This window comes from Neoarius graeffei, chromosome 16 (assembly GCF_027579695.1).
Source record: "Neoarius graeffei isolate fNeoGra1 chromosome 16, fNeoGra1.pri, whole genome shotgun sequence".
NCBI lineage: Eukaryota > Metazoa > Chordata > Actinopteri > Siluriformes > Ariidae > Neoarius > Neoarius graeffei.
The window spans coordinates 12,113,834-12,120,708 of record NC_083584.1 but is presented as its reverse complement, the minus strand read 5'-3'; the positions used below and the strand labels follow the sequence as shown (position 1 = coordinate 12,120,708).

Genomic DNA, 6,875 nt, shown 5'->3' with positions numbered 1-6,875 from the left:
CGGAGGAAACCCACGCGGACACGGGAAGAACATGCAAACTCCGCACAGAAAGGCCCTCGCCGGCCATGGGGCTCAAACCCGGACCTTCTTGCTGTGAGACAACAGTGCTAACCACTACACCACCGTGCCGCCCGGAGCTTGAAGTTTTAATCCTAAACTTGATATCTTTGTGATGTGCCTCAAGGCTCAATCCTGGGCCCATTTTTAAATTTCAAAAATTTAATGGAGCAGTGGTGGATCTGTGGTTAAGATCCTGTATTGCATGCAACATGATGAAAACACTATCACCGTTCATTGTTTCATGACATTTCAACAGAAATTGCAACATTTGCCGTGTGTCACATCCTGTCTGAAGCATAAAGAAATATGTGTGAGGCTGCATTGTTAACTTATTAGACGAATGGATTAAGTCCAGGCTGCAGTGTTAATATTGTTACTGATGTTAATGAAGCCACCCTGAGGTCAGATCCACATTTCGATCATTTCTTCTTCTGTGTCCTTGGACTGAGTTGGTCTGCGCTGAAAGTAAAGGTGATGATCATTTAATCTACTTGCTCATGGTTCACTGTGGCTCTTTTCACTGTGTGATAATGAGAGATGAATAACTTTAATGCAGCAGTGAAGAGACGCTTTAAAGTTGCAGCGTTGAATGATTTCGCTTTCCTGACCCTTGGATTTCTCTTACAGGATCGTTATTAATCTTGGTTGTCGGGTTTTCACTGATGCTTCATATTAGCTGGTGGGAAAAAAAATGTTTGTGACGAAGGCGTAGAGAAGTGTGTTGATGAATGCAAAAAGGAAAAAAATCTCATTAGGATCTTGTTGTTTTATATACTGTATATATCTTTATTATCATTATTATTGCTATGAGAAAGTATCATGTTACTATCTCATTATTATTATTATTATTATTATTATTATTATTATATAACATTTTGTTATTATTAGAAGAAAGTTGTCATTACAAGAAAAACATCTCGTTATCATGAGAAAAGTACCTTGTAATCAAAAAACTTTTTTTTCCCAAAAAAATTCTCATTATTACAAGAAAAACTTCTTGTTATTAGACCACAGTTCATTATTGTGAGAAAAGTTTCTCATTATTATTCATCTCATTATCTCTAGCCACTTTATCCTGTTCTACAGGGTCACAGGCAAGCTGGAGCCTATCCCAGCTGACTACGGGCGAAAGGCGGAGTACACCCTGGACAAGTCGCCAGGTCATCACAGGGCTGATACATAGACACAGACAACCATTCACACTCACATTCACACCTACGGTCAATTTAGAGTCACCAGTTAACCTAACCTGCATGTCTTTGGACTGTGGGGGAAACCGGAGCACCCGGAGGAAACCCACGCGAACACGGGGAGAACATGCAAACTCCACACAGAAAGGCCCTCGCCGGCCACGGGGCTCAAACCCAGACCTTCTTGTTGTGAGGCGACAGCGCTAACCACTACACCACCTAACACCAAACTGCTTTTCTGCTAATAAAGACATGTTTTCTAATAACAAAAAGATACCTTTCACATCATGAACATTTGCTAATTTCAACAAAATAGACTTCATGTTAAAACAATGATGAATTTCCTGGTTACACAGTCACACTTTTTGACCATATATTGTTGCACACACTTGCAGAAATGAGTTACAGTGGCGCTTGAAAGTTTGTTCGTGAACCCTTTAGAATTTTCTATATTTCTGTATAAATATGACCTAAAACATCATCAGATTTTCACACAAGTCCTAAAAGTAGATAAAGAGAACCCAGTTAAACAAATGAGATAAAAATATTATACTTGGTAATTTATTTATTGAGAAAAATGATCCAATATTACATATCTGTGAGTGGCAAAAGTATGTGAACCTCTAGGATTAGCAGTTAATTTGAAGGTGAAATTAGAGTCAGGTGTTTTCAATCAATGGGATGACAATCAGGTGTGAGGGGGCATCCTTGTTTTATTTAAAGAACAGAGATCTATCAAAGTCTGATCTTCACAACACATGTTTGGGGAAGTGTATCATGGCACGAACAAAAGAGATTTCTGAGGACCTCAGAAAAAGCGTTGTTGATGCTCATCAGGCTGGAAAAGGTTACAAAACCATCTCTAAAGAGTTTGGACTCCACCAATCCACAGTCAGACAGATTGTGTACAAATGGAGGAAATTCAAGACCATTGTTACCCTCCCCAGGAGTGGTTGACCAACAAAGATCACTCCAAGAGCAAGGCGTGTAATAGTTGGCAAGGTCACAAAGGACCGCACGGTAACTTCTAAGCAACTGAAGGCCTCTCTCACATTGGCTAATGTTAATGTTCATGAGTCCACCATCAGGAGAGCACTGAACAACAATGGTGTGCATGGCAGGGTTGCAAGGAGAAATCTAGTGCTCTCCAAAAAGAACATTGCTGCTCATCTGGTTTGCTAAAGATCACATGGACAAGCCAGAAGGCTATTGGAAAAATGTTTTGTGGATGGATGAGACCAAACTAGAACTTTTTGGTTTAAATGAGGAGTGTTATGTTTGGAGAAAGGAAAACACTGCATTCCAGCATAAGAACCTTATCCCATCTGTGAAACATGGTGGTGGGAGTATCATGGTTTGGGCCTGTTTTGCTGCATCTGGGCCAGGGTGGCTTACCATCATTGATGGAACAATGAATTCTGAATTATACCAGCAAATTCTAAAGGAAAATGTCAGGACATCTGTCCATGAACTGAATCTCAAGAGAAGGTGGGTCATGCAGCAAGACAACGACCCTAAGCACACAAGTCATTCTACCAAAAATGGTTAAAGAAGAATAAAGGTAATGTTTTGGAATGGCCAAGTCAAAGTCCTGACCTTAATCCAATGGAAATGTTGTGGAAGGACCTGAAGCGAGCAGTTCATGCGAGGAAACCCACCAACATCCCAGAGTTTAAGCTGTTCTGTACGGAGGAACGGGCTAAAATTCCTCCAAGCCGGTGTGCAGGACTAATCAACAGTTACCAGAAATGTGTAGTTGCAATTATTGCTGTACAAGGGGGTCACACCAGATATTCAAAGCAAAGGTTCACATACTTTTGCCACTCACAGATATGTAATATTGGATCATTTTCCTCAATAAATAAATGACCAAGTATAATATTTTTGTCTCATTTGTTTAACTGGGTTCTCTGTATCTACTTGTAGGACTTGTGTGAAAATCTGATGATGTTTTAGGTCATATTTATGCAGAAATATAGAAAATTCTAAAGGGTTCACAAACTTTCAAGCACCACTGTATGTCTAAACACACTATCTCTTATCACCCAGATAAGGATGGGTTCACTTTAGGGTCTAGTTCCTCTCAAGGTTTTGTCACCTCAAACTTCCTCATTAAGGATAATTTGTTTTAGGTCATATCGTTACTTCTTTATCTTTAATTTTCTGTAAAGCTGCTTTGTGACAATATCTGTTGTTAAAAGTGCTGTACAAATAAATAAACTGACTTGACTTGACATGATATTAAGATACTTTTCCTGTAATAACAAGATTTTGTTAATAATAATGAGGAACATTTCTTATAATAATGATGCATTCATGGCACGGTGGTGTAGTGGTTAGCGCTGTCGCCTCACAGCAAGAAGGTCCGGGTTCGAGCCCCGGGGCCGGCGAGGGCCTTTCTGTGTGGAGTTTGCATGTTCTCCCCGTGTCCGCGTGGGTTTCCTCCGGGTGCTCCGGTTTTCCCCCACAGTCCAAAGACATGCAGGTTAGGTTAACTGGTGACTCTAAATTGAGCGTAGGTGTGAATGTGAGTGTGAATGGTTGTCTGTGTCTATGTGTCAGCCCTGTGATGACCTGGCGACTTGTCCAGGGTGTACCCCGCCTTTCGCCCGTAGTCAGCTGGGATAGGCTCCAGCTTGCCTGCAACCCTGTAGAACAGGATAAAGCAGCTAGAGATAATGAGATGAGATGAGTTTGGTGTCATAAACCTAAGGAGAAAAATATCTTATTATGAATAGAAAGCATTTTGTTGCTATTAAGTATCTCATTTTTGTGAGAAAGTTGTATTATTATCAGAAAATACCTTTTCATTATTAGAAAGGTATCTCTTTGTTATGAGATAATTATCTTATTTTTATGAGAAAAGAATCTTATTATATAACAGTCTTGTTATGGGGAAAAGTATCTCATTCTTATTATTAGAAAGTATCTTCTTGCTATTAAGTATCTCATTTTTATGAGAAAGTTATCATATTATTATTCAAAAATACCTTGTTATTATGAGATAGGTATCTCATTGTTATGAGACAGTTATCTTGTTATTAGAAGAGTATCTCATTGCTATTGTTATTATTAGAAAGCATCTTGTTTTAATGAGAAAAGTATCTCATTATTACAGCATATCTCACTTTTATCAGAAATCATCTCATTACAAGAAAAGCATCTCATTATTACAATGAAAGCATCTTATCTAATTGTTACAGGAGAAGCATGTTGTTGTTATTGTGGAAAAGGATTTATGTTTTTCTGTAATTTGGCTTGCTGTTTGTTATTTTCCTACAGCAGCGTTCCCCCAAGTGTTTTATTTCTTACTCATGCTGTTACTGTAACCTGGTAATGAGCAGCTTATTCCTGTCTTTTTCTTCATAACAGGATGAGTGTGAACAGTTTTACTGTTTTATAATTATTACACAATCTATCAGGTAATGAGCTTTTGTGTTTAGTTTTGTTTCACTAAAGACCTGAACCTTTCTGCTTCAGTGGATATTTTTTTCCATGAATTGCAATTTGGTACAATGTCATACTGCCCCCTAGTGTTCTCTCTCTCTCTCTCTCTCTCTCTCTCTCTCTCTCTCTCTCTCTCTCTCTCTCTCTCTCTCTCTCTTTTTCTCCCCCCCCCCCCCCGTGTGTGTGTGGGGGGGTCTGTCTTGCTCTCTTGTAATTGTCTTTCTCTCTCTCTCTCTCTCTCTGTCTGCCTGTCTGTGTGTCTCTTGCTGTCTCCTCAGTGTCTCTCTCTATGTATCTATCTCTCAATCTCCCTGTCTCTGCCTGTGTGTGTGTGTGTGTGTGAGTGTGTGTGTGTGTGTGTGTGTGTGTGTGTCTGTCTGTCTTGCTCTCTCCTAAATGTCTCTCACTGTGTCTCGCACTCTCTCTGTCTATTTTTTCTTTTCACACACTCTCTCTCTCTCTCTCTCTCTCACTCTCTCACTCACTGTGTGTGTGTGTGTGTCTTGCTCTCTCCTCAATCAGTGTCTCTCGCTCATTTTCACTCTCCATGTCTGTGTGTGTGTGTGTGTGTGTGTGTGTGTGTGTGTGTCTGTCTGTTTTGCTCTCTCCTCAGTGTCTCTCTCTGTGTCTATGTCTTGTTCTATCTATCTATCTATCTATCTATCTATCTATCTATCTATCTATCTATCTATCTATCTATCTATCTATCTATCTATCTATCTCTCTTGTTCTCACTCTCTTTGTCTCTCTCTCGCTCTGTCTCTCTCTCTCTCTGTCTCGTTCTCACTCTGTGTGTGTGTCTCTCTGTGTCTATCTGTCATTCGCTCTCTCTCTCTATCTCTTGCTGTATGTGTGTCTGTCTCTTTCTCACTCTGTGTGTGTATCTCGTTCTCACTCTCTCTATTTCTTGCTTTATGTGTGTCTATCTCTTGTTCTCTCTGTCTCTCTCTCTGTCTGTCTCGTTCTCACTCGCTCTGTGTCTATCTCTTGTTCTCTCTCTATCTGTCTCTCTGTCTCTGTCTATCTCTCGTTCTCTGTCTCTCACTCTGTGTGTCTATCTCTCATTCTCACCCTGTGTCTATCTGTCATTCTCTCTCTCTCTCTGTCTGTCTGTCTCTCTCTCTCTGCCTGTCTGTGTGTGTCTCTTGCTCTCTCCTCAGTGTCTCTCTCTATGCGTCTATCTCTCAATCTCCCTGTCTCTGCCTGCGTGTGAGTGTGTCTATCTGTCTGTCTGTCTGTCTGTCTGTCTTGCTCTCTCCTAAATGTCTCTCACTGTGTCTCGCGCTCTCTCTGTGTCTATTTTTTCTTTTCACACTCTCTCTCTCTCTCTCTCTCTCACTCACTCACTGTCTGTGTGTGTGTCTTGCTCTCTCCTCAATCAGTGTCTCTCGCTCATTTTCACTCTACATGTCTGTGTGTGTCTGTCTGTTTTGCTCTCTCCTCAGTGTCTCTCTCTGTGTCTATGTCTTGTTCTCTATCTATCTATCTATCTATCTATCTATCTATCTATCTATCTATCTATCTATCTATCTATCTATCTCTTGTTCTCACTCTCTCTTTGTCTCTCTCTCTCGCTCTGTCTCTCTCTCTCTCTCTCTGTCTCGTTCTCACTCTGTGTGTGTGTCTCTCTGTGTCTATCTGTCATTCGCTCTCTCTCTCTATCTCTTGCTGTATGTGTGTCTGTCTCTTTCTCACTCCGTGTGTGTATCTTGTTCTCACTCTCTCTATCGCTTGCTTTATGTGTGTCTATCTCTCGTTCTCTCTGTCTCTCTCTCTGTCTGTCTCGTTCTCACTCGCTCTGTCTCTCGCCCTGTGTCTATCTCTTGTTCTCTCTCTGTCTCTCTGTCTCTCACTCTGTGTCTATCTCTCGTTCTCACTCTGTGTGTGTCTATCTGTCATTCTCTCTCTCTCTATCTCTGTCTCTCTCTCTCTCTTTCACTCTGTGTCTATCTCTCGTTCTCACTCTGTGTGTCTATCTGTCATTCTCTCTCTATCTCTGTCTCTCTCTCTCTGTCTTTCACTCTGTGTGTCTCTCTCTCTCTCTCTCTCTCTCTCTCTCTCAGTGCTTTTAGGAGTGTATATATCTGAGAAGTGCCACTCAGGTGATTTAGCAGAACGGCGTGATTAGCGCATCGGTTCTTTGTCACTTTGCTCAGTGTCGTGTGCTGCAGTGATGAG

General features: G+C 40.9%; 2 protein-coding genes across 2 annotated transcripts in view; both read left to right on the top strand.

The window, feature by feature from the left end:
* Positions 1–453: 453 nt before the first annotated feature.
* Positions 454–6,875, top strand: part of tubb4bl (tubulin, beta 4B class IVb-like) — an 86,009-nt gene continuing 79,587 nt past the window's right edge. Inside the window, exon 1 of the mRNA XM_060942501.1 lies at positions 454–531. The gene's annotated coding sequence lies outside the window, so the exon portion shown is untranslated. The remainder of the gene's footprint in view (positions 532–6,875) is intronic.
* LOC132900421 (G-protein coupled receptor 183-like) overlaps positions 485–6,875 on the top strand; it is a 53,840-nt gene continuing 47,449 nt past the window's right edge. The window contains exon 1 of the mRNA XM_060942502.1: positions 485–531. The gene's annotated coding sequence lies outside the window, so the exon portion shown is untranslated. The remainder of the gene's footprint in view (positions 532–6,875) is intronic.